Source organism: Pleurodeles waltl, chromosome 3_1, assembly GCF_031143425.1.
Source record: "Pleurodeles waltl isolate 20211129_DDA chromosome 3_1, aPleWal1.hap1.20221129, whole genome shotgun sequence".
NCBI lineage: Eukaryota > Metazoa > Chordata > Amphibia > Caudata > Salamandridae > Pleurodeles > Pleurodeles waltl.
This window is the reverse complement of record NC_090440.1, coordinates 149,589,073-149,616,502: the sequence shown is the minus strand read 5'-3', so window position 1 is coordinate 149,616,502 and position 27,430 is coordinate 149,589,073. Positions and strand designations below refer to the sequence as shown.

Sequence of the window (27,430 nt, the reverse complement as noted above, 5' to 3'; positions counted from 1 at the left end):
GTAATAGTGCCCATGCAATGGAGTAAGTATGTATGTACATAATGTGATTAAAAGTGTTGTATTTACAAATTTACAAATGTACAAGATTATTTTTGTCAACTTATAACGGCTAGAGGCTCCCGGGGAGGTGGGAGGGCGCATGTGAATCTGCAGCGTCTCATGCCACGAACAGATGTACACTGGGTAAGTGACATTTTCCGTTCGGTGGCATGTGTAGCTGCAGATACACATGCTGTGCATAGACTAGTAAGCAGTTATCTCCCCAAAAGCGGTGGTTTAGCCTGTAGGAGTTGAAGTTGTTTGAAATAATGTTCGTAATACTGCTTGTCCTACTGTGGCTTGTTGTGTTGTTAACACATCCACACAGTAATGTTTAGTGAATGTATGAGGCGTAGACCATGTGGCTGCCTTACAGATTTCTGTCATTGGTATATTTCCCAGAAAGGCCATGGTGGCACCTTTCTTCCTAGTGGAGTGTGCCTTTGGTGTAATAGGCAGTTCTCTCTTTGCTTTAATATAACAGGTTTTAATACATTTAACTATCCATCTGGCAATGCCTTGTTTGGATATTGGATTCCCTGCATGAGGTTTTTGGAAAGCTACGAACAATTGTTTTGTTTTGCGAATTTGTTTGGTTCTATCAATGTAATACATTAATGCTCTTTTTATGTCTAATGTATGTAATGCTCTTTCAGCTACAGAGTCTGGTTGTGGAAAGAACACTGGGAGTTCCACTGTTTGATTTAAGTGGAACGGTGATATAACTTTAGGCAAAGATTTGGGATTTGTGCGTAGAACCAATTTATGTTTGTGTATTTGTATAAAGGGTTCCTGTATGGTAAAGGCTTGTATTTCACTTACTCTTCTGAGAGATGTGATAGCTATTAGGAAGGCTACTTTCCAGGTTAAGTATTGAATCTCACAAGAGGGCATGGGTTCAAATGGTGGACCCATGAGTCGTGTTAATACAATATTGAGGTTCCACGAAGGAACTGGTGGTATTCTTGGTGGAATGATCCTTTTTAGACCCTCCATAAATGCTTTTATGACTGGTATTCTAAATAGTGAAGTTGAATGTGTAATTTGCAGATAGGCAGAAATTGCTGTGAGATGTATTTTAATGGATGAAAAAGCTAACTTAGACTTTTGTAAGTGTAGTAAGTAGCTTACAATGTTTTTTGCGGATGCATGTAATGGTTGAATTTGATTATTATGACAGTAATAAACAAATCGCTTCCATTTATTTGCATAACAATGTCTTGTAGTAGGTTTTCTAGCCTGTTTGATGACCTCCATACATTCTTGTGTAAGGTCTAGATGTCTGAATTTTAAGACTTCAGGAGCCAGATTGCTAGATTGAGCGATGCTGGATTCGGGTGTCTGATCTGTTGTTTGTGTTGAGTTAACAGATCTGGTCTGTTTGGTAGTTTGATATGAGGCACTACTGACAGGTCTAGTAGAGTTGTGTACCAAGGTTGTCGTGCCCAAGTTGGTGCTATTAGTATTAGTTTGAGTTTGTTTTGAGTCAATTTGTTTACGAGGTATGGAAGGAATGGGAAAGGGGGAAAAGCGTAAGCAAATATCCCTGACCAACTCATCCATAACGCATTGCCCTTGGAGTGAGGCTGTGGGAACCTGGATGCGAAGTTTTGGCATTTTGCGTTTTCTTTTGTTGCGAATAGGTCTATTTGCGGTGTTCCCCAGGTTTGGAAGTAGGTTTGTAGTATCTGGGGATGAATTTCCCATTCGTGGATCTGTTGGTGATCCCGACTGAGATTGTCGGCTAACTGGTTTTGAATTCCTGGTATGTATTGCGCTATTAGGCGGATGTGATTGTGAATCGCCCAATGCCAAATCTTTTGTGCTAAGAGGCACAACTGTGTTGAGTGTGTCCCTCCCTGCTTGTTTAGGTAATACATTGTTGTCATGTTTTCTGTTTTGACAAGAATGTGTTTGTGGGCTATTAGTGGTTGAAATGCTTTCAACACTAGAAACACTGCTAGTAGTTCTAGCTGATTTATATGAAGTTGTTTCTGTTGAGTGTCCCATTGTCCCTGGATGCTGTGCTGGTTGAGGTGTGCTCCCCACTCTACCATGGAAGCATCTGATGTGATCACGTATTGAGGCACTGGGTCTTGGAAAGGCCACCCTTGGTTTAAATTTATAGGATTCCACCATTGTAGCGAGGTGTGTGTTTGGCGGTCTATTAACACTAGATCCTGAAGTTGACCCTGTGCTTGTGTCCATTGTGTTGCTAGGCACTGTTGTAGTGGCCGCATGTGTCATCTTGCGTTTGGGACAATGGCTATGCATGAAGACATCATGCCTAGAAGTTTCATCACTAATTTTACTTGATACTGTTGGTTTGGGTGCATGCCTTGTATTACGTTTTGGAATGCTTGTACCCTTTGTGGACTTGGAGTGGCAATCCCTTTTTTTGTGTTAATTGTTGTTCCTAAGTATTGTTGTATTTGGCACGGTTGTAAGTGTGATTTCAGGTAGTTGATTGAGAACCCTAGTTTGTGAAGGGTTTCTAGGACTTATTTTGTGTGTTGAAGGCACTGTTTTTGAGTGTTGGCTTTTATTAACCAATCTTCTAGGTACGGGAATATGTGTATGTGCTGTTTTCTGAAATGTGCTGCTACTACTGCAAGGCATTTTGTAAATACCCTTGGTGCTGTTGTTATCCCGAATGGTAACACTTTGAATTGGTAATGTACTCCTTGGATTACAAACCTTTAGTATTTCCTGTGTGAAGGATGTATGGGTATATGGAAGTACACATCCTTGAGATCTAATGTTGACATGTAGTCTTGTTGTTTGAGCAAGGGGATTACGTCTTGAAGTGTCACCATGTGAAAGTGATCTGATTTGATGTAAAGATTTAGTGTTCTGAGATCTAAGATGGGTCTCAGAGTTTTGTCTTTTTTGGGTATTAGAAAATACAGGGAATAAACACCTGTTCCTTTCTGATGGCTGGGTACCAGTTCTATTGCGTCTTTTTGTAACAACGCTTGGACTTCTAGTTGTAATAGATCTAAGTGTTGTTTGGACATGTTGTATGTTCTTGGAGGCACATTTGGTGGTAATTGTAGGAATTCTATGCAATAACCATGTTGGACAATGGCTAGGACCCACGAGTCTGTTGTTATTTCCTCCCAATGTTGGTAATAATCTGTGAGTCTCCCCCCCACTGGTGTTATGTGTTGGGGATTTGTGACACTGAAGTCACTGTTTAGTTTGAGGTGTTTTTGGGCTTTGGAACTTTCCTCTAGTTTTAGGGAACTGTCCACCTCTGTATTGTCCTCGAAAGCCTCCTCTTTGATACTGGCCCTGGTATGTGGGTCTCGTTTGTGAGGTTGAGGGTTCTGTGCTTTGGGCCCGAAACCCCCCTCTAAATTGTGTATTCCTAAATGTGCCTCTGCTCTGTGGGGAGTAGAGCGCGCCCATGGCCTTGGCCGTATCAGTGTCCTTCTTCAGCTTCTCTATAGCTGTGTCCACCTCCGGCCCAAACAACTGCTGTCCATTAAAAGGCATATTAAGCACAGCCTGTTGGATCTCTGGCTTAAACCCGGAGGTGCGTAGCCATGCGTGTCTCCGAATAGTGACCGCTGTATTCACAGTTCTTGCGTTTGTGTCCGCTGCGTCCACTGCCGATCGTATCTGATTGTTAGAGATACTTTGGCCCTCTTCCACCACTTGCTGTGCACGCTTTTGGAACTCCTTGGGCAGATGTTCTATAAAGTGCTGCATTTCATCCCAATGAGCTCTGTCATATCTTGACAATAAAGCTTGGGAATTGGCAATGCGCCATTGACTGGCCGCTTGTGCTGCAACTCTTTTCCCTGCTGCATCAAACTTTCGACTTTCTTTGTCGGGTGGTGGTGCATCTCCAGAGGTGTGTGAATTAGCCCTTTTACGTGCTGCGCCTACTACTACTGAGTCAGGTGTCAGTTGTTGCGTGATGTACACAGGGTCTGTAGGGGGAGGCTTGTACTTTTTCTCCACCCTAGGTGTGATGGCTCTGCCTTTGACGGGCTCTTGAAATACTTGTTTCGCGTGTTTCAACATCCCTGGTAATATTGGAAGACTTTGATACTGACTGTGTGTCGACGACAAAGTGTTAAATAAAAAGTCATCCTCAATGGGTTCAGCGTGCAGTGTCACATTGTGAAAAGCCGCTGCTCTGGACACCACTTGCGTGTAGGCAGTACTGTCTTCAGGTGGTGATGGTCTTGCTGGGTAGCAGTCTGGACTATTGTCTGATACTGGCGCATCATATAGATCCCACGCATCTGGGTCATCCTGGCTCATCCCTGTGTGCATTGGAGATTGCAACGTAGGGTGGTTGCAATTGGTGACAGTTGCGGTGAGTGGTGTGGTGATGGTTGTGGCGAAAAACGTGGTGGAGTTACTGCTTTTGCCACTTTTGCTTGTGGCTGTTTTTCTTTGTCTTGGAAAGCAAGTTTCCTTTTCATCCTTATAGGAGGGAGAGTTCTTATTTTCCCTGTTTCCTTTTGAATATGGAGCCTTCTTAGGGTATAATCTGGCTCCCCTGCTTCTAGCTCTTGTCCAAATGTATGGCCTTGTATGCTGAAAGGCCTTGTTCTTCAGAGTAGGAGCTTGTTTTCGGCTCCGAAGCTGGATGTTTCGGTACCAAAACCTTTTCTACAGTTTTTTTCGGCTTCAAAGCCACTTTTTTCGGTTTCGGTGTGTCAATCTCTCGGTGCCGACTTAGCTCAGAGCCGGTATCTCGGTGTCGAGTCTGGTCGGAGCCAGGTTCTCGGTGTCGAGTATACTCTGTGCCGGGATCTCGACCGGAGTCGGATGACTTCGACACTTGTGTGCCCTTTTTCGGTGCCAATGTGTGGTCACCAATTTTACGGGTTAAGCCATGGCCTGCAGGCGGTGGCGTCCCCTGGGTCTTCCTAATTTTGGCGTGAGTTTTGGCCGGGGCTGGTTTACTCACGGTTTTCGGTGTCAGCTCCGTTTCGGGCTCGTCCGAGTCCGAATCAGCAATGGAGAAAGTCTCCTCTTCTTCAACGTCGTGGTGTCCTGACGGCGCCGATGCCATTTGAAGCCTCCTTGCTCTTCGGTCCCGTAGCGTTTTCTTCGACCGAAATGCCCGACAGGCCTCGCAGGTATCCTCTTTGTGTTCGGGGGACAAACACAAATTACAGACCAGATGTTGATCTGTGTAAGGATACTTGTTGTGGCATTCGGGGCAGAAGCGGACTGGGGTCCGTTCCATTAGCCTTGAAGACGCACGCGGTCGGGCCGACCAGGCCCCGCCGGGGGATAGAAGCCCCGAAGGGCTACCGGAGCTCTTCTTTTCTTCGTTGTCGATTCTGCGTTAACTAACCCGATACCGAACGCAAACAATACCATCGAATTTTCCGAGATTTAACTAACTTTCCGAACCGAAACACAGAGCGAAGAGGAACAAGTCCGAACCCGATGGCGGAAAGAAAACAATCTAAGATGGAGTCGACACCCATGCGCAATGGAGCCGAAATGGGAGGAGTCCCTCGATCTCGTGACTCGAAAAGACTTCTTTGAAGAAAAAGAACTTGTAACACTCCGAGCCCAACACTAGATGGCAGGATATGCACAGCATGTGTATCTGCAGCTACACATGCCATTGAACATATATATATATATAAATATAAAGTGGAGGTTACAGGGTGAGCACAGGTAGACACATGCCAGGTTTTCAGGTTGACCATTGACTATGGAAATGTTAAATCATTTGGATGTATTTTATGTAAATTTAGTTAATGAAGATACGATTCAAAACCCCCTCATTCACCTACAGTGGACAACACTGTGAACCCCAACATGTCCTGCCACCAACCTTCAGTAGCCTCCCTTCTTTCCTACCAATGAATACATTCTAGAAGGTCCAATCCGCACTACATCAGAGGACACTAGTCCTGTGAGCAAACCCAGCCTGTCCAACAGCAATCCTTAAAAGACCATGCTGTACCTGGCTAAGATATTAACCAAGTCGGGAGGACAGCATAACGTCAGGTACAGCCTGGAGTCAAAAATGCACAAGAAAGGAATTAAAACAGAATGCAGGCCTTTTTTCGGTCTACTCTTCCAGGATCTGAAACAGCGTCACCACCGACATCAGAACTGCTCTAGCCCTCCTGCAATTCAGGAATACATTGAAGATCCACCTCTTCAAGGAACAGTATTGCCTCCACGTATTAGGAAGACACCCTGGTTACCTGCTTCACTGTAGAGGACCCTGCATCACGCCCCTTGTACCAAGCTCTGTTGCTTTGTAACTCAGTTAGCACTATACAAATAGCTCTACATATGCATACTGGTATGAAGCACCAATAACAATGTAAACGGACAACAAAACTAGGATAGTATACATATACAGACGGAATGGAACAATTTTACTGGACACAATCCACTGATACTGGAGAATTAGACTTTTGGGGACTTAAAATAATATTTCCCTGGTTCTTCTGTTTTCTCCAAAATAAGTTATAAAAGTGCAGTTATGGGTTTAGCAAACAGTATCAGTAATAACAGAGCATGAAAGTACTCTACCTAAATATATTCCATTGCTACTTTGATTAATTACATATGGAATTAGTTCAGTGGAATTAATGCTCACCTACGTGACATTCATCAATTCACTGACTGATAGGTCTCCTACATCCCAAACATGATATCTGGGTTCCTGATCTGTAGTTCTTTGCGAAGCACATAGGGGTTCATCCAATGTTGGATATGAACAGTAACACAGGAATCTCTGAACCTTAGAACATAACAACAAATAAGTCCGATGCCGTACTGGATAATCACCAATAGCGAGCAGAAACCAAGACTGTGGAACTTGAAGCTACCAATCTAAGTGATTACCAATACACGATCACTGTACTTGTACAGCTTTCTGCCAGCGGTATCCATCTACGTGTCCTCTTATTTAAGTCTAATATTTATAAAGGAGTGGTGACTATTCTTTGCTGTGAGGAAACCGATGTGCGTTGACAAGGAAAGACTAAGAACTACATGTTGAAATGGTACCTGGTTTCTACTTAAGAATATTAGAAGTAGGAAGTGGAAATAAACAGTAATTGCATTTCCTGCTGTGTAGTTATCCTCAGACCATGGGCGCCTGCAGGGTAGGGGGACAAGGTGGGGGTGCTTGCTCCCACCCCACCCTCCATCCCCAGATTTAGGTACAGCCTGGTGAGCAAGCTCACAGTGCAGCGTAACACTACGGCCACTGTACTGTTACACTGTCTGTACTAGTACGGCCACAGCCCGGGGCCCAAAACAGTCTGGGACGCCGCTGACCTCCTCCCCCCACTGAAAAAAATTCTACGGACGCCCATGCCTCAGACATGATTCTTCCTAGAAGACTTCCATTTATCAGATCACTGAGAGATAGGACTGAATGATACCATAGTGAACTGTAACTCACTCAACAAACTGGTGTCCCTCAATCACAGCAAAGAACCCCTATCCTGCCAGTCAACAGATATCCAAGTTAGACTTCCAAAAACATGCCTGGTACCCAACAGCCAAAGTACTAATGTTTTGAGCCATATCCAACTCTGAGGCATCTCTGTCTCTAACATGATGATAATGAGTGCTGCATGTGATCCATAAAAGGAAACAAACTTGTTCCTGCTTTCACCAAAATTAAACTGGAGAAAACTGGTTGAGGAGTTCACAGGATATTATGCAAAAGGAAAACTGGCATGGAGATTAAGAGAGAGTAAGATAGTTTTAGTGTGTCACACAAGCCATAATCCATAAAGCATTTTATATGAATACAGGGCATCAGTCCAAAAAGAACAGACAGTGGGGTATATCAATCCAAACATATCCAGAAAGGCTAATAGGGCTGGAGAAAAATCAGTCAGCCTGGTACTGCAGGCAGCTTCTTAGGCTTTCTGATTCATACGGGAGCGAACCAGTAGTATCCATAACGTTTAGGCTACTGTGTTCTTACGTCTCTGACTTCAGTCCTCCTGAAAAGAGAGACAGGATTAAGTGCCTCCACTGGAACCAACTTCACAAAGATCTCGTTACCAGCTTCCACGGATCAGCATGCTTTCCCAGGTTGTGAACCCCACCAGTTCACAAAGGAGTTATTTCATCATCAGACATTCAGTTCCAAAAGAAACATGTTTTGTCCCGATCAAACGGAGGCTCAATTGTTTTTGTCAGACATTTCAGGAAAGTACTTTCCAGCTTTTGTTTGTTCCAGACTTGAGGTACAGACCTTCAATTTGTAGAAAGAAATTACTCTTCTTGCTGTAGGCAGGTGAGTCTTTCTTCCCTCTCCAGTCCCAAGTTGGTTTTGATGGGGAAATTGCCTCTAGCAAGAATCTTTGCATCCATGATAATGCTATTAGATAGGAGCTCTGGCGAAATTCTTTCAGATTTGCCGGTTTCCTCCACCACTTTCCGTTTATTGTTATAAAAGGCCACACATACCTTAGGGAAACCTGCCACTGCTAAATTAAACATGGAAGATTTTCCAACTACCCAGATAATGCTCTTTCCATTTCTCACTCCTCACCCTAACCTTCAGTTCAGTAAATCCACTTCAAAAGCAGCTGTTTCTTCTCAGAGGTTTCTTGAGACAATTATGCTCCTTCTTGGAAAGGTCCAAGTGATAACAAAGCCATTCAGATTCCCAAATTCCAGGTTACTAGTTGAATATCCACACTGATTCCATGCTACCACGGCCTCTATTTGCATCTAGGGATTGCAGCTAGTAGGCAGATTATTAATGAGCGACAATGGCTCTACTTTTTTTTTAAACAGGAAGTGTAATAAGAACATTAACCACTTGAGTTGATATATATTTTGCAGGTATGTGGAAAATTAAGCATATGGAAAATTAATCTGGTTGGTCAAATATGACTGCATCTGTGATCCTTTCAAGCCATCTTGCCCAGTGGATGAGAGTTAGGTTTTATCAGCTTCTGCCAAAGCACAATTAGATGTCTACAACCCCATAAGTGAGTCACGTCGAGCAATGAGGTATATCTATCTGTGCAATGATGTCAAATTATACAACAGTTGTCTGAATGTGCTGGGCTGAGAATATTTCAGCAATCCCTCATAAAAGTAGAGATGCAACTAGAATTGGGAAACTACATTTTCTGCTGTCTAGTTGACGAGTCAAGCTGACACTTGACTAGTTATTATTTGAATATCTATCTCAAGTATCAGTCTACTATGACAACACGGAGTCAGGACAGGTATGCATTAGTAATGACAAAACCGGGAGAAAAAAACGCATAGCTTAAAAGCACATATGTCAGAAGACTGATCAACAAGCCTCTGCCACAGCAGAAATCAAGACTGCCAGAAATCCAACCCAAAGATAACAGGGGAAAACACAAAACCAAAGAAGTTCCTTTAGCACTATTGTAAAATTTGAAAAAATAGATCGTTTTAGAGCAGTGGTTCCCAACCTTTTGACTTCTGTAGACCCCCATTTTATCAATACTGGAACACGGGGACCCCCAAGGAGTCATTACTGATAGCTGGGACCTAATATTATTAAATTTTTTAAGCAGCCGCGGACCCCCTGAGGAGGCTTCGCGGACCCCCATGGGTCCCCGGCCCACAGGTTGGGAACCACTGTTTTAGAGAATGAAAATGATTTAGAACTGTAAAATTTCTTTTTTCAATGTTCAAAGACACAGAAACATGTTCCCTGATCAGCACGATGACCTATGGCCAGTGTTTTAGGATACAAGTATTCAAAGCACAACACACCTTACAACGGGTGGGAGTATGGCTTGGTGAAGGGAAGACAAGCTGCCATGCTTGGCTGACTGTGCCTCTGACGAGCACCCATCATGGCACTGCAAAGGATGCTTGCTTAATTGCTGTCAATGTGCCTGGTCTCGGAGCAGACAGGACTGACAGGCGAGGAACAATCATTGATTCCGATGCACTGATCTCCACCGAGCAGTCTTGTGTGTGACTGATTAAAGACCATCACTCACCAGCATTATTTAGCAAACGTTCTTCCCTTTGCAGATTGTACCCTTCTGGCAGAAATCAAAACATAATCAGAACCCATCAATCAACCTAAATCAGGATGCTTCAGAGTAGACCAAACAATCCTTAAACTACATCACAGTGCAATATCCCGGCAACGCATAATAAGACAGGAGCCCTCACAAGGGAAACGTACCATGAATCACACAGAGCACCGAGGGCTCGTCTTGCACTACATTATTCAGTTTGTATCACAAATAAAACCAAGAGCAGCGCCTACACAGTGCGGTGTATCGGTGCCGCACAGAGCACAAAGTATTTATTCTCGCAGCAAGGCCAATGTTCACCAAATCAAGAGCCATACCCTGAATGGCGCATTATGGCCTAAAAATACCTCTTGCGATACGTGGTGCATCAATAATTTGCAGAACAGCAGGTGCTTCGCCTACACAGTTTACCCTCCAGGACTGTTTGGTGCATCACAGGCCTTACACAACTACAAAGGCTTCTCTTATATTGCATTTGCACCACAGCAGGATCTGCATAGTTGAATGTGCCATGGACAACAAAGAAAAACATCAGCTTCTTTGGTACACAGACAATCCATGACTGTCACTTTTTTGTTTAGCATACCATATATACTAATCTGTACATCATATACATGTATGTAAAGTGTGATTTTCACATTGTTAGTCATAGTTCAGTTAGGCCTCAGGTTAAATAAAGACTGACATGAAAATGTACTTTTGCTGTAGTATTCTTTGTTTCTTTTTCTCATTTCAGGAGCCACGCTGCAGTCTTTCCACTAATTAGAATGCTGTAAAATAATTTCATGCCAAATTGTTTATTAGTGTGTTTTTTAAAGCTGAATAATGACTCTCTGCACTTGTGCTGAGGAGAACCTGACTTTAATGTATCATCCTGCTATGAGATATCTCCTGAAGGCTGTGCAGCTGAAAACTTCCATTGTGTGATGGCTGGGAAGAGGGTTGAACCCCCCCCCCCATCAAAGCCAGATATCGTGAAGTGATCTATCCTGATTGGTCTCCTGTCGATGGGAAGCTGCATTTTGTGAACAATTGTACGTTTTACATTGTATCTTATACTGCTGACCTAGTTGGATGCAGATGTCCTTTTCCACTCTCATGAGACCAGACTTTCATCTTTGCTCCTGCTCAAAGAGTTGCATTCTTGACTAAATCCATTCTCACTTTACTTGACTGAATCTTTTTTTGATTCTGTATTAAGAGGTTTTGCTTGCTGACACCTCCAGCTTCAATCCTCTCACAATTTTCCAAATTTCTTGTAGTTTAGCATAACAGGAAATCTTCACTTCAAGGGAAACTGAGTGTGCTTGTTTCATTTATGACAACTTTAAATAGTTTGTCTTTGTATTTGCTATTTTGAATCGCTTTGAATTATACTGACCAACGCTATTATACGATGATCGATTATTTAGGTGTAGTTTGAGTGATTCAAATTTGTAACTTTGCTACTAAACCTGAAGGGTTCCCAAATATACTACTCTTGGTCCTCATTAAGGGGCCTAATGTGCTTCACTGTTACAGATATGTTGTTGAAGTTACCTTAGGCTGGAGCTAAAGGTCCATCCACTCAAATGCAGCTTGTACTTGAGCTTATACCAATGATCAAATCAAGGCAAATCCGCTGAAACACTATCAAGGATGAAGGAGATCTAGGGCTGCTCCATAAATGCAAGGAGCATCATGGTCAACACAGAAAAGCAGCAGCTTCTTTTGAACTCCGTGCTGAATGACTATGTGGGTCATGCAGACGAACAAAGTGTTTCTCCAGCAATGCAAGTTTCAAGACCGAACATTCAGAAAAGGGTTAATGGTGATCGCTATGGTAAAGCATGCACAACAGAGAATACAGGGAGCTCTTTCTGCACTACTTGGTACATTGTGGACCACAACAAACTGCAAGGACTTATCCTTCACTTCATGGTACACTGGGGACTAAGCAAGCAGACAATGGCTTCTCCTGCACTCTATAGTATATCAGTGCAGTATATTATGCACCTTTCAGAATAGAGAGAGTGGTTTCTGCAGTGTATGGTACACTGTGGGACACAGAGAAAAGCAAGTGCTTCCACCTTCACTCCATGGAAGATCATGGACCAACCCTGTAGTGCAAAGTGCATCAAGGGACGTGCAGAAAAGCAATGGCTTCACCTTACAGAATGGTGCACTGTGCTCCAAAGAGAAAAGGTAATCTGCACTGTGGACCAAACAAAAGGGCTTGGACTGCACTGCTTGGAGAAGCATGGATAATGAGAAGAGCAAGGATTTCTACAGCATGTATATATATGTATGTATGCATTTCTGTAGTGTTAACCTAGCCAAAAGACAGCGGCCCACTGTACATGGTCAACGGCAAGCTTAAAGTCAGCGAGCAATTGGGGAGGAAAGTGGGTTGGTGATAGTTAATTCATTAGTGTGTAGGAAATCCCTTTTAAAAACGTAAAGGTAAACTTCGCACTTGTATAGCACACTACTCACCCGTTAGGGTCTCAAGGCGCTGTACGCATACCACTGTGGAACCCCTCCTGGCTTTTCCCTGTGAGGTACCCACTCCTGGGCAACCCCCAGGGTGAAGCCAGGCATCCAAGCGCTGTCAGGGCCGTTGTGGAGATTAAGCAAGCTATTGCCCAGAGTTACAGAGTGGGACCCATTAATTAGATTAGGCACCGAGGCGAGATTTATCTGGTCCAAGGGAATTGAGCCAAAGACCCGCCGAGGCAGGAATTGAACCCTGGTCCCGGGCCAGATCTCTGCATCAGGGCCTGCCGCTCTAGCCATTGTGCCACAATCCACTTGTGCCTTAGAAACATGGGTCTGAGACAAGGCTTTTAAGGACTCGTTCACCTCTAAGGCCTGACCCATCAGTTTGAATAAAGAAATACCTATGTCTAGTTTACCAGAACCACCCGTCATCTGAACTCATAGCATTTCAAATGCAAGGTAGTCATTTCAGATGCTCCAATCAAGTAAGAGGAAGGGTATTTTTGGACCTCACAGAGTGTTGCAAGATTTTGCATAATTCAAAGGACTGAAAGGCTAAGCGGACCTTTTTCAAACTTCGGCATGTGCTAAAGGAGCATAAAGCAGGGTTACATCTCAAAGAGGGAACTGATTGTCACTTATCAACAAGATGTATGCTCTGAAGATACTCAAGACACAAGAACCCCTGCCCTCTCACTGCAGGGTCTGAAGGGCTACTAAGGTGTAGGAAACTTTGAGTCACAACAATGCAGGGAAATGATATAGGGTCCAAAAAGGAATCAATGTTTGCCTCCCATTTCCTAAATAAACTGACAGAGGCAAAGAATGACAAGAGTCTTTTTTTAACATGAGCAGCAGGTTTAAGGAGACAGATGCCACCAACTTCTATAAATAGGGCATCTGGGCAATGTGCTGGTGTGATTTAATCTAGTTCACTTCTGCGACAAATTCAGGTAGGTAAAATTACATACAGAGTAATTTTTTGTATTTTTAATTCATTACCAATTTTCTAAGTTATGTATAGCTATATGATGGTCAATAATTGAATAGTAATGCAGATGGGGTGAAGTAAATAAGTGTGACATAATACGGAATTATTTTATGGTCAAGTGTTAAAATGAATGAAATTAAAAAAAAACAATATACTCTACCATTCACGTGAGTTAGAAACAGCCAATACTTAATTTGAGCCAGTGGTTTCCGCTAGCACTTAAATGTCAACACCGGCACTTACAACAGTCTGCCACATGGTGGTACTTTTGTCTAATTTAAATAGAAGCACAACTGCTGTTTATTAACTCAATATACATTAAAATGACTAAGACAGACAACCCAAAACATTTTTTATGTCTTTGGGGTCCTGGGATAGTCTGAATGGTCAGGCGTGTAGGGGGATGATGGCTGGCAGCTGTGTTGGTAATGTTACTGGCAGCGCTGGCAGGAGCAATGGGTGGTGCAAGCTGCAGTGGCCTCCTAAAGGGGGTCCTGGCACTTACGTGTTCTATTTTTTACTGGAAACAGCTAATTGCAAAAAAGAAATGAAAATGAGACTAAAAAGTCGCAGAGGCAGGACCCACGCTATGAAACATCTTCTATCACCCTCCAGCTAGACCGAAACAAATCTATTTTTTTTTTGTAATTGTTTATTTCTTGTGGAGGCAGGCAAGACAATACAAGGCAACAAAATCTAAGCATTCAAAGACAATAACAGATACCTACAAATCTATTTTGTTTAAAAGACTAGAGACACCTCTATTTTGGATTACTAAGCTTAACGACTTTTGTAATGTGCTTTTAAAGCTTTACCTTGAAGAAAACAAAAAACTGGGAGACTATGGACTAAAATATTTTACAAAATAAAGAACATCTACATAAAACACATTTGAAAAACACTGCAACAGTTCATCTGGGTGGGAATATGTCACCACAAGGAATCCATTTTGAGAAAGCACCATTACCAAGAAACCACTGTAAAGACAATTCATTATAACAAACAGTATGTTAGGTTACCAATAAGAAATAAAGACAAGCATATCAAGAATGTTTCCTGTTATTATTAAAAATGCATTGCGATATAAAAATTAAGGGCTGTCGGTGGTAACAAGGCACGCGTTAATAACCGGCACATGGTTAGGTGGGGAACATTTTAGAGTTAAGGACAGGCTGAGGGTATTTTTGGTGTTCTTTGTCAAGGAAAGGATTAGTGTGATGTCTGAGGTAACTTGAAATACATTTACTTCATCAAAGAATTTGTGCCAGGAGTTTGTTAGAGATTCCACAAAATGTCATCTGACATGGGAATTCCTTAGTGTGAATTTCTTTAGAATGATACTTCTTTGGAGACGTATTCTTCAAACCAGTATAACACCAACCAGGACACACACTTACACAAGAAGAAGCTTCTACACATTGCACCAGACATTTTAAAACACGAATGGGTGACAAAGCTGTGTGGACTGCTGAACTTGAGAGGGCACATGCAAATAGCAAAAACACATATAGTCTAAATTAAAATGTCCATTCTAAAAGTTGTAGAATTGCGTAACATGCTTTAGACACAAGGTTCTGAACCTCCCACAAGTAAAGATGTAATTTGCACCCCTTTCCTGATCATGCGCTTCGTACAATGTCAGGAATGCAGACCCCCCCCCCAGCATATCAAAGTACAAGACAGAAGAGCCTCAAAACATTTGTGAGCGAGACGTCTAAAAATGCAGGAAACATCCAAACATCTGGTGATCCCTGACCTGTGAAATTCCACAATATTTACTTCGCAATTTTAGCTCGAACATTTAGGCAGGTATGATAAGCACATGAAATGCAATCTCACCTATGCAATCAGGCAGGGCCTCTTACTCCATGGAAACCTGAAACAAACACAAATATCATCTGTAATGTGAAAAAAAGAAAAAGAGACACAACGTGCTACAAACATAATGAAACGTGCAGAACACAGAAGGAAATCCGCTCACACCCTCGCTTCTTTCAGAAAATAATAAATGTGAGGTGCTCTACTATCCCGATAGGAGAGCTCTTGGGGTGCATGGAGAATAAGGAGGTTCAAGGTGCGTTTTAGTTGGCTCACTTAATCCAGAGACCAGGAGAATTGCTGTCAGACACTTACATAGCTAAATAACCATTTGTCTTATTGGATCTGGAGCTGATAAGCACTCAGTCTGTTGGCTGTGGAATCCAGGAGACATGACCTCTAACCCCAGCTCCACTACAATGATCACTTTACTGCAGTATTACCGGCAAATTAGTTTGGCTTTCCTGTACCTCAGTCCACTCAAAGCAAAGTTATGAAAATTGGGATAGACGCAATATGCGGACTTATTGCAGATTTACACACTTTGCAATCTCCCCAACATACTGTCTCACGAGGCTGATCATTCCTGTGATCTAGGTAGTAAGTGGTCGACCCCAGGACCAGATCCGCATATGCTCCAGATAATGCATGACCAACCACACATTACTGACTCCCCTCACCAGCCCAATACCCAGAACGTCTGTAAGGGTCTCTCTACATACTGGAGACAACCAGAGCTCTGCAGTCTTTAAATATACAACCACATTCAGCTCATGCACAGGAAGTGATAGAAACCAGTCTGTTCTAATACACTACTCCGATAACTCAGCGAAAGTACACAGTTGGGTGGGTGAATACATTAAGTTAAGTAATTTAGATTTACATTCAATAAAAATTGCACTACACATGAATACGAACTACAGGTGTTAAACGGAGGTTCGGGACATCGGGATGCATACCAGTTTTCAGGAAATTCATATAAACAAGCATTGGCAAAGCCAACAGGTCTCGTCGTTCTGATCAATTGCTTTGCCAATGGCTTTTAGCCATGCTGCACTGTAACCCTAATACTGAGCAGCGTGCCTAAAGTGAAACAAAAACATCCTTTTATGCGGCAATCTGTGTTATTTTGAAGGAGCACGCCTACTAAATTACGTGGCCAATTTTTATTATATATGTGAGTGAGATGACTTGAAAACATTTCCACTCTGTGATTGCTTGCACAAAGAAAAAATGTAGCTCCATAATATTGAGCGCAGACACCAGTCACACAACAATCATGCCACTGCTCTATGGTTAGGACAAAAACAAGGTTTAGACGATGGGACACAAATAAGAAGCGCACAAATGAGAGAAACAAAGAAAGCCAACCAATAGTAAGGATTTGCTAAGCTGAGAGTCCCTCTATGCTCATGGTAAATCACAATATGCCAACAGGCTGAGCATGCACTGTCTAGTAAGTGTGAACAAAAATTGAATTGGACTACATTTTTAGGCCATTCTGGACTCATGTTTGACACCCTGATACACAATTTACAATATGCCATTTGCAATCATCCCCTCAAGGATAGAGAATGCCTGAGCATAATGCAAGAATAATCTCGGTCACTTATTTATCCCATTTGCAATGCTCGACACATGTTTCATAGAGTAATGTTAGAGTGTAGAGAAACACGAGTGGTACAAATATAATATTGTGCTGCTGTACAAGTGTGTAAATAAGAGATATCAGCTTTCATGAGAACTGTATACTGTTGGAAATGGCCTTTTCGAAAGGTCACCCCAAAACTTTTCGCCTTCCTCCTCTTTTTCTGACTTCCTTTTTGCTGGCTTTAGGACTCTGGACACTTTACCACTGCTAACAAGTGCTAAAGTGCATGCACCCTCTCCCTAAAAACATGGTAACATTGGCTCATACACAATTGGCATATTTAATTTACTTGTAAATCCCTATTAAGTGTACTACATGTGCCCAGGGCCTGTAAATTAAATGCTCCTAGTGGGCCTGCAGCATTGACTGTTCCACCCACATAAGTAGCTCCTTAACCATGTGTCAGGCCTGCCATTGCAAGGCCTGTATGTGCAATTTCACTGCCACTTGGACCTGGCATTTAAAAGTACTTGCCAAGCTGTAAACTTCAATTTTTCTACATATAACTCACCCCTAATGTAGGCCCTAGGTAACCCATAGGGCAGGGTGCTAAGTGGGTAAGGCAGGACATGCACATATGTGTTTTATATGTCCTGGTAATGTAAAACTCCTAAATTCATTTTCCACTACTGTGAGACACGCTCCTTTCACAGGATAGCATTAGGACTACCCTTATATACTGTTTGAGTGGTATATTCTGATCAGAAAAAGGTAACCAGGTCATATTTAGTATGGGCAGACTGGTAATAGAAAATTCTGCTTATTGGTGAGGTTGGATTTTATATAACTATTTTAGAAACACCACTTTTAGAAAGTGAGCATTTCTCTGCACTTAAAATCCATCTGTGCCTTACATCCTATATCCAATCAACGACTGGGCTGGGCTGGTTGACAGCTTCCTTGTGCATTTCACCCAGACAACCACAAACATAAGACACTCAGTCACACCTGCACTCATCTGCATATGAATGGGTCTTCCTGGGCTGGAAGGGTGGAGGGTCTGACACTTACATTGCAAAGGCTAGTGGCCTGCCCTCACAAAATGGACTGCCAAACCCCCTACTGGGACCATGGCAGACAGAACTGTACTGAAAGAGGAACTTATGCACTTCAAAACCACTCTTTGAAGTCTCCCCCACTTCAAAGGCATTTTTGGGTATATAAACTGGGTCTCTGATCCCACCAACTCAGACACTTTTGAACCTGCAACCTGTCAAGAGGAACTGCCTGGCTGCCCAAAGAACTCACCTGGACTGCTTTGCTGAGAAGGACTGCTGCCTTGCTGTTGCCCTGCTGCCCTCTGACTTTGCTGAGAAGTGCTCTCCAAAGGCTTGGATTGAGCCTGCCTCCTGTTTTCTAAATTCTCAGAGCCAAAAAGACTTCATCTCTTCAGGAAACTCCTTGTGCGCTGCAAATCGACGCACAGCAGTCTTGCAACAGAGAAATCGTTGCACAGCCGAACCAGAACGACACAGCCCGACTTCCCGAATGAAGGTTCGATGCAGTTCCTGCCTTGTGACAGAAAATTCGATGCACAGCCCCACCGGATCGACGGACAGCCGAATCAGAATGACACAGCCGATTCCCAAGTGAAATAGACGCAGCGCCTGCCATGCAACAGAAAATTAGATGTATCGCCCTAACGGATCGACGCAACACCTGTGACTTCTTCCAGCGTGCCCAGGATTTCCCTGCATTGTCCCTGGGTGTCAAAAAGATCCCCGCATCATAGTGAGGAACCAAGACTGCATACCGAAGAACAATGCAAGGCCCTTGCAGCGTGGAAAGAAAACGCATTGTCTGTGTCGCGTCGGAAAATCTGACGCACACCATATTTTTCCACGCATCTCCTCTTCTGCGGTCTCCGTGTGTGTTCTTTTTTACACAAAACAGGTACTTTTTGTAATCAAGAGACAACTGTGGATTTCTAAGATTAAAGACTCTTGTTAAATCGGCAAAAGTGATATTTCTATTTGTGCTTATTGAATCTTTATAGTTTTTACCTTATTTTAACCAGATATATATCTTATATTTTTCTAAACCTGTGTGGTGTATTTTTGTGGTGTTTTCACTGTGTTACTTTATGATTTACTGCACAAACACTTTACACATTGACTTCTAAGTTAAGCCTGACTGCTCGGTGCCAAGCTCCCAGAGGGTGGGCACAGGACAATCTGGATTGTGTGTGACTTACCCTGACTAGGATTGTGGTCCCTACTTGCACAAGGGTGTATACCTCTGCCAACTAGAGACCCCATTTCTAACATAAGTGTAGTTCATTTATTTTGTATTTATTTTATAGAGCTCAATAGTCTTGAATTTCCTCTTCAGTTTACAGCCCCTCTTCTCTTCAACACTATATCTTTCTCCTCCTTGCCAAAAGCTAGCTGTATCAAATCCCTAAGTAATATAGCTCTCCCCTTTGTAATGGTCTATTCACCTGCATGGACATCTTCCTACGGGTAAAAAAGAATGTTCATATTTATGCAAGGGGTTTAACGAAACTGGAGTGGGCCCACCTGCAAAGAACATGGAGGCGCTCACCCAAGAACTCTCAGGCCAGGGTGCCGTGCTGAGGGACCCCAGCACCGCGGGGACTGTGGGGGCCTCTGTTACGCTACTGATTTATGCTTAAAGACTGCAGAAGGGGCTTTATTTGCTAAACACCTGGCAAGTCACATGTTTGGATGCCTGTGGGTCTGTGAGGTAGAAAATGAAAATGTCACTTACCCAGTGTACATCTGTTCGTGGCATCAGTCGCTGAAGATTCACATGTTTTGCATAGCTCGCCATCTGGTGTTGGGTCGGAGTGTTACAAGTTGTTTTTCTTCGAAGAAGTCTTTCGAGTCACGGGACCGAGTGACTCCTCCTTTTGTCTCCATTGCGCATGGGCGTCGACTCCATCTTCGATTGTTTTCCCCGCAGAGGGTGAGGTAGGAGTTGTGTTGTAGTAATAGTGCCCATGCAATGGAGTGACTAAGTATGTACCTATTTAAGGTTTAAATAATATATTTACAAATGTACAAAGCTTAAGCTAACTTCCGAACTGCTACAGGCTCCCGGGGAGGCGGGTGGGCACATGTGAATCTTCAGCGACTGATGCCACGAACAGATGTACACTGGGTAAGTGACATTTTCAGTTCGATGGCACCTGTCGCTGGAGATACACATGTTTTGCATAGACTAGTAAGCAGTTAACTCCCCAAAAGCGGTGGTTTAGCCTGTAGGAGTGGAAGTGGTTTGAAATAAGGTTCTTAGCACGGCTTGACCTACTGTGGCTTGTTGTGCAGATAACACGTCTACACAGTAGTGCTTGGTGAATGTGTGAGGCGTAGACCATGTGGCTGCCTTACATATTTCGTGCATTGGAATATTTCCTAGGAAGGCCATGGTGGCACCTTTCTTTCTGGTTGAGTTTGCCCTTGGTGTAATGGGCAGCTCTCGTTTTGCTTTAAGGTAGCAGATTTGGATGCACTTAACTATCCATCTGGCTATACCTTGTTTTGATATTGGGTTTCCTGCATGAGGTTTTTGGAATGCAATAAATAGCTGTTTAGTTTTCCTGATGTTCTTTGTTCTGTCAATGTAGTACATTAATGCTCTTTTGACATCTAATGTATGTAGTGCCCTCTCAGCTACGGAATCTGGCTGTGGGAAGAATACTGGTAGTTCCACCGTTTGATTTAGGTGGAATGGTGAAATAACCTTCGGTAAAAATTTAGGATTAGTCCTTAGGACTACCTTATTTTTGTGTAGTTGGATAAAAGGTTCTTGTATTGTAAACGCCTGAATCTCACTTACTCTTCTTAGAGATGTGATGGCGATGAGAAATGCAACTTTCCAGGTTAGGGATTGTATTTCGCAAGAATGCATAGGTTCAAAGGGTGGACCCATGAGCCTTGTTAAGACGATGTTAAGGTTCCATGAAGGAACGGGTGGTGTCCGTGGTGGTATAATTCTTTTGAGGCCTTCCATAAACGCTTTAATGACAGGTATCCTAAATAGTGAAGTTGAATGGGTAATCTGCAGGTATGCAGATATTGCTGAGAGGTGTATCTTAATGGAAGAGAAGGCCAGGTTCGATTTTTGTAAGTGTAGTAAGTAGCCCACTACATCCTTTGGAGATGCGTGTAATGGTTGGATTTGATTCTGATGGCAGTAGCAAACAAACCTTTTCCATTTGCTTGCATAACAGTGTCTAGTGGATGGTCTTCTAGCTTGCTTTATGACTTCCATACATTCTTGTGTGAGGTTTAAGTGTCCGAATTCTAGGATTTCAGGAGCCAGATTGCTAGATTCAGCGATGCTGGGTTTGGATGCCTGATCTGTTGTTTGTGTTGTGTTAACAGATCTGGCCTGTTGGGCAACTTGACGTGGGGTACTACTGATAGGTCTAGCAGTGTTGTGTACCAAGGTTGCCTTGCCCATGTTGGTGCTATCAGTATGAGTTTGAGTTTGCTTTGACTCAATTTGTTTACTAGATATGGAATGAGAGGGAGAGGGGGAAAAGCGTACGCAAATATCCCTGACCAGTTCATCCATAGGGCATTGCCTTGGGACTGCCTGTGTGGGTATCTGGATGCGAAGTTTTGGCATTTTGCGTTCTCCTTCGTTGCAAATAAGTCTATTTGAGGTGTTCCCCAAAGTTTGAAGTAAGTGTTTAGAATTTGGGGGTGAATCTCCCATTCGTGGACCTGTTGGTGATCTCGAGAGAGATTGTCTGCAAGTTGATTTTGGATCCCTGGAATAAACTGTGCTATTAGGCGAACGTGGTTGTGAATTGCCCAGCGCCATATCTTTTGTGCTAGGAGGCTCAGCTGCGGTGAGTGTGTCCCCCCCTGTTTGTTTAGATAATACATTGTTGTCATGTTGTCTGTTTTGACAAGAATGTACTTGTGAGTTATGATTGGTTGGAATACTTTTAGTGCTTGAAAAACTGCTAGCAGTTCTAGGTGATTTATGTGCAGTTTTGTTTGATGTACGTCCCATTGTCCTTGTATGCTGTGTTGATCGAGGTGTGCTCCCCACCCCGTCATGGAAGCATCTGTTGTTATTACGTATTGTGGCACTGGGTCTTGGAAAGGCCGCCCTTTGTTTAAATTTATACTGTTCCACCATAGAAGCGAGAGGTATGTTTGGCGGTCTATCAACACCAGATCTAGAAGGTGACCCTGTGCTTGTGACCATTGCGATGCTAGGCACTGTTGTAAGGGCCTCATGTGCAGTCTTGCGTTCGGGACAATGGCTATGCATGAGGACATCATGCCTAGGAGTTGTAATATCATTTTTGCTTGTATTCTCTGTGTTGGGTACATGCGTTGTATGATTTTGTTGAAATTTTGAATTCTCTTTGGACTTGGAGTGGCTAATCCTTTTGTTGTGTCTATAATGGCTCCTAGATATTGTTGTACTTTGCACGGCAGAATGTGTGATTTTGCATAGTTGATGGTGAAACCGAGTTTGTGGAGATTTTGTATGACCTGATTTGTGTGGTGTGAGCACCTTGTCAGTGAGTTGGTCTTGATTAGCCAGTCGTCTAGATACGGGAATACGTGTATTTGCTGCCTTCTGATGTGTGCAGCCACTACTGCTAGACATTTTGTAAAGACTCTTGACGCGGTTGTTAAACCAAACGGCAATACTTTGAATTGGTAATGTAGTCCTTTGAATACAAACCTGAGGTATTTCCTGTGCGACTGATGTATTGGTATGTGGAAATACGCGTCTTTGAGATCTAAGGTTGTCATGTACTCTTGTTGCTTTAACAATGGTAACACCTCTTGTAGCGTGACCATGTGAAAGTGTTCTGATTTGATGTAGGTGTTTAGTGTTCTGAGGTCTAGGATTGGTCTCAGTGTTTTGTCCTTTTTTGGTATTAAGAAGTACAGTGAATAAACTCCTGTGTTTATTTGTGTTTCTGGTACTAGTTCTATTGCGTTCTTTTGCAATAATGCTTGAACTTCTGTTTCCAGAAGGTCTGAATGTTGTTTTGATAAATTCTGTGTTCTTGGTGGTATGTTTGGAGGGATTTGTAGAAATTCTATGCAATAACCATGTTGGATAATTGCTAAGACCCAAGTGTCTGTAGTTATTTCCTCCCATGCTTGGTAATACTGGCCTATTCTTCCCCCCACTGGTGTTGTGTGGAGGGGATGAGTGACATGTAAGTCACTGCTTGGTTGTAGGGGTTTTGGGGCTTTGAAATCTTCCCCTATTCCTAGGGAATTGTCCTCTGTATTGGCCCCGAAAGCCTCCCCTCTGATACTGTCCCTGGTAGCTGGACGGTGTTGTCTGTGAGGTGCTGGCTTGTGTGGCCTGACCCCGAAACCCCCCTCTAAAGGTTGTCTTGCGGAAGGTGCTGTAAGTGCCTCTGCTCTGCGGGGAGTAGAGTGCGCCCATGGCTTTAGCAGTGTCAGTGTCCTTTTTCAGTTTCTCAATTGCCGTGTCCACCTCTGGTCCGAACAGTTCTTTTTCATTGAATGGCATATTGAGCACTGCCTGCTGTATCTCTGGTTTAAAACCAGACGTTCGTAGCCATGCGTGCCTTCTTATAGTCACAGATGTGTTAATTGTTCTCGCAGCTGTGTCCGCTGCGTCCATAGAGGTGCGTATCTGATTATTTGATATGTTCTGTCCTTCCTCAACCACCTGCTTCGCCCTCTTTTGCATTTCCTTGGGTAGATGCTCAATGAGGTGTTGCATCTCGTCCCAATGGGCTCTGTCATAGCGCGCAAGTAGTGCTTGGGAGTTAGCGATGCGCCACTGGTTTGCAGCCTGTACTGCGACTCTCTTTCCAGCTGCATCGAACTTGCGGCTCTCTTTATCTGGGGGTGGTGCATCCCCAGATGTGAGGGAGTTGGCTCTCTTGCGAGCTGCTCCTACTACGACGGAATCTGGTGGCAGCTGTGAGGTGATGAAAACAGGGTCTGTAGGAGGCGCTTTATATTTCTTTTCCACCCTTGGTGTTATTGCCCTACTCTTGACCGGCTCCTTGAAGATGTTTTTTGCGTGCCGTAGCATTTCTGGGAGCATAGGCAAGCTTTGGTAGGAGCTGTGGGTGGAGGAGAGGGTGTTGAATAAGAAGTCATCCTCGACTGGTTCTGAATGGAGGTTTACGTTGTGGAACTCTGCCGCTCTAGCCACCACTTGTGAATAAGCCGTGCTGTCTTCTGGTGGTGAGGGCTTTGTGGGATACGCCTCTGGACTGTTGTCCGACACTGGGGCGTCGTATAAGTCCCAAGCGTCCTGGTCTTGGTCACCTTGGCTCGCGGTGGTGTGAGCCGGGGAATGTGATGGAGTTTGTGCTGGTGAAACGTTAGTTACAGGTGGAGGAGAGGATGGCGGAGTTACCTTTTTCACCATTTTTGTTTGTGGTGCTTGGTCGGTTTGAAACTCCAGTCTCCTTTTCCTTCTAATTGGGGGAAGGGTGCTTATTTTCCCTGTTCCTTCCTGTATGAAAATACGTTTCTGCGTATGGTCCACTTCGGTGGATTGCAACTCTTCCTCAAATCTATGCTTTCGCATCTGAGAGGACAGTGATTGCTCCTCTGAATAGGAACCGGTAACTGGGTCGGTTGCGGCTCGTTTTGGCACCGAAACCCTGTCTGTACTCTTTTTCGGCTCCGAGGTGACTTTTTTCTTTTTGGTAGTCGAAACCTCTCGGCGTCGATCTTCCTCGGTGCCACTGTCTCGGCGTCGAGCCGTCTCGGCACCGCTATCTCGGCGTCGATCCCTTTCAGCAGCACTGTCTCGGTCCCGAGCAGGCTGCGTGCCGGTGTCTCGACCGGAGTCGGACGATCTCGGCACTGTTTCGGCCTTTTTCGGTGCCGACGGTCGGTCACCAAATTTATGGGTCGAGCCATGGCCTGGTGGCAGTGGCGTCCCCTGGGCCTTGTCACTTTTCTTGTGTGTTGCCTTCGACGTCTTACTCACAGTTCTTTGATCGTCGAATTCTTCGGAGTCCGATTCGTGGATCGAGAAGGCTTCTTCCTCCTCTTGTTCCTCGAACTCTCGGTGTGCTGTCGGCGTGGACGCCATCTGAAGTCTTCTGGCTCGACGGTCACGGAGTGTTTTTCGGGACCGGAACGCACGACAGGCCTCGCATGTCTCTTCACTGTGCTCAGGCGACAGGCACAGGTTACAGACCAAATGTTGGTCTGAATACGGGTATTTGTTGTGGCATTTGGGACAGAAACGAAACGGGGTCCGTTCCATCTGCGTTGTCTGACACGCGGTCGGGCCGACCAGGCCCCGACGGGGGATCGAAAGCTACCCCGAAGGGCACCGGAGCTCTCCAAACTTCGATGCGGTGTCGATTCTATCTAAGCCGATCCCGAACGCAACAATACTGACGTAATCTTCCGATAGATAGCTAACTTTCCGTTCCGAAATTCGGAGCGACAGGAACACGTCCGAACCCGATGGCGGAAAAAAAACAATCGAAGATGGAGTCAACGCCCATGTGCAATGGAGACAAAAGGAGGAGTCACTCGGTCCCGTGACTCGAAAGACTTCTTCGAAGAAAAACAACTTGTAACACTCCGACCCAACACCAGATGGCGAGCTATGCAAAACATGTGTATCTCCAGCGACAGATGCCATCGAACCTATATGTCTCCTTTATGAAGAAAGGATAATGCATGAGGGGGTTCCTGTGTGACTGGGGCAGTGCTTTTAACTGACTTTGCATGGGAGCGTATGAATGTAACTTCTGACAGGCCAGTCCACATGGACAGATGGGCCACACCCCCTCACCTTTTTTAAGAGAGGAAGTGTGTCTGCCAGGCTGACTGTCAAGCCGAGCAAAGGTCAGCATCACAGACACTCTTTTTGATCAGGTCAGGCAGCCAGGAGCTAGACATGCGCTAAATTGCATCTGGGTGCCTGAGCAGACGTTTGCAGGCTGAGGGTTTCACATCCCTGTGGGTGTAGGTGTGACCACCTCTCCCTGGCAAAAGAGCCTTGAGGCCCTCCCCCCTCATGAAGCGAGGGAGCGTCACCTATTTCCTCCGACCTGGGCACTTCAGTTTTAAGCCCTGAAGTGTCCAGGGGCGAGTGTCAATCAGTGACACCTCGTCAAGGAGTGAGGTGGGGTCAGCAACTCTCACTGTACCCATCCCACTCTGTGAAGAGGTAGGGACAGCTGCCTTCCCTCAGAAAAGGCAGCACTCCTAGCCCTCCTGGGCCCTCCGAGGCACTCCTCTAATGGAGCTGCAGAACTATAGGTTTTCTGTTTTTGTATTTGGTGCATGTATGTATAAATGTATACATTTGTTGTGAGCAAGTGTTGTGAATGGGTGTGTGCGTACATTGTGAATTCATGGTATGAGTGTATATGTGTGAGGGTGTGGCCCGCCCCCCTCCCTGCCAAAAATACCAGCTGCAACCGGCTTCAAAGTAGGTTTTAATGTAGTAGAGCAATTGCCGAGGAGGGCAGGTCTCAGCCTAGTGGAGGAGCAACTGGAGTGAGGGATCCTGTTAGTCCAGGGTCCCTGTCTAGCAGTACAGAGTGGGGCCAAAGGGCTGGACGGCCAGGCATTAGTGCTCAACAAGCCACGAGCTGAAAGAAACCCCAAGGCACACACAAGTCATGTAGCCCACTTTCACCGATGAGAAGTGGGAGGGGTGGGGGGGGTAATACTGGACCTGCACTTCCTCGGGTGGCAGTAAGTGGAAGTTGCACAGCTAGGGATCAATAAAGGCTACCAACGCTCATGAGTGGATTACTGGCCACTGAGGGACTTTACATTTTCAAGGAGGTCCCCTCCCACTGGTGTGGTCCTACAGCCACTGTCCGACATCTCTGCGCTCCTCAACTAGAAATCAATGGCAGAGTGCACATCAGCGGTGAACCTGAGTGGGCCTTAGACATGAAAATAAAAAACTAGAATTTCAAGAAGCTGATCTATGGCAGACAGAAGTACAAAAATCTTGAGAGAAATTGTAGTCCCTGGGGAAATGGCCATATTAGACAATTTTCAATCAAAGCATGTTCAATTTTTACATCATTTCTACTACTCACTAGCTTACGGGATAGAGGGGGCATGTTAAAGAAGATACAAGCGCTCATCGCAGGAGTAAATCTTTCTCCCATCTGCTTACAATGCGGAATACCCCAGATCTGCTGTTGCAATACTTGATTCAGCAAATAGAGATTGTTTATGACAGTACTTTAACTACTGATACATTAATGTGTCTCCAAGATGATGTTCCAGAGGAGGGGGGTAGCTTTAACAGAGGTACTCGAGTCTAAGCTGGTTGAAAGAAACACTCTTTGACGATGAAGGGACCCCGTTCCCCTTTGAATACCCACCTCAAGCGCCAGTTTGGCCCCTAGAGATGAACACATGTTGCATCGGAGAGAAGAAAGCTTTGCTCATAAAGGACATACCCTCACAGATTTAGCAAGACTCAGCTTGCAGTGTCCTCTGTCCAGCCTGGAAGGGATGCTGC

General features: G+C 44.2%; 1 protein-coding gene across 6 annotated transcripts in view; it reads right to left on the bottom strand.

Moving 5' to 3' along the window:
* The window catches only part of TLN2 (talin 2), a 1,094,076-nt gene that overhangs the window by 861,125 nt on the left and 205,521 nt on the right, over window positions 1–27,430 (bottom strand). For 4 of the 6 annotated variants that reach the window (XM_069221980.1, XM_069221983.1, XM_069221981.1 and 1 more), the window contains exon 3: window positions 15,349–15,385. The exons of the other annotated variants lie outside the window; for them this stretch is intronic. The gene's annotated coding sequence lies outside the window, so the exon portion shown is untranslated. The remainder of the gene's footprint in view (window positions 1–15,348; window positions 15,386–27,430) is intronic. 6 annotated transcript variants of the gene reach the window in all.